This window comes from Mandrillus leucophaeus, unplaced genomic scaffold (assembly GCF_000951045.1).
Source record: "Mandrillus leucophaeus isolate KB7577 unplaced genomic scaffold, Mleu.le_1.0 Scaffold217, whole genome shotgun sequence".
Taxonomy (NCBI): Eukaryota; Metazoa; Chordata; class Mammalia; order Primates; family Cercopithecidae; genus Mandrillus; species Mandrillus leucophaeus.
Genome location: NW_012102221.1, coordinates 1,539,549 through 1,540,571, shown reverse-complemented (window position 1 = coordinate 1,540,571; position 1,023 = coordinate 1,539,549).

Sequence of the window (1,023 nt, the reverse complement as noted above, 5' to 3'; positions counted from 1 at the left end):
TTTATCTTGAAGATTTTAAAACCTAGGTAGTTCCTCCTGCTGTCTGTGCAATATGAAATAGGTTTTTCATTGGCATGGGAGTTTGAAAAAAATAGTCTAAGCAAAACATAATTAGAAAGATAAACATAGTTCCTTCTTAATCATATGATGTACGTGAAAGCCTAAGAGAAAGTGTTTTGTACATTTTGCTCTTCAGTATTATCTGCGTCACAGCTACCTGCTCCCACCCTTCCCTGTGAGACCTATGAGAGCAGATAATTATGAGCTGGCTAGATACAGGGAAGAGTAAAATTAAGCCTTGGTGTAACCAGTGAGAGCTACACTAATTGCTGCCCACTCAGCAGTTGATGCTCTGATAGGCCCTTTATGTGGGTGGTTGTTGGGCAAGTTTTAGAAATGCAGTCACATTTAATTGCTGTGAACCTGGGCATCTATTAAGCCTAAGAAGAGATCAATGATGTCCTCCCCTCTCTTCCTTTCTTCTTCTATCCCTCTATCTTGGCATCACGGGGATCTGACATGGCATTAGAATGCTTGGGTGATTGGAGGTTTGATCTCTGAGCTCATCCAAATGGCTCACTGGTGGCACTAATGGGACCTCTCCTGTTGCATGGAGGATCTGCAAGGCTTCACTGGAACTGGCCGCGTCTGCTCACTTGATGGTAGTTTGGTTACATATTCACTATAGCTGTCTTATGTGAGACACGGTTCTCTCCCCATTTGTGTAAGTATGCAGAAAGTTTTCTTAGGTATTTTCTTTTCTAGTGCAACAGTTGGAGAAAGCATGAGTAAAAGTTCTAGCTATGCACCTAAGTATTTCATAATGTTATTTACTTTTAATTTTCTTAATTAATTAATTTTTTTTTTAGAGTGAAGGTGCCATTTTGTTACTCAGTCTGAGTGCAATAACGTGATCATAACTCATTGTAACCTCGACCTCTTGGGCTCAAGCAGTCTTCCTGCCTCAGCCTCCTGAGTAGCTAGGACCACAGGCATGTGCCAACATGCCCAGTTAATTAAAAA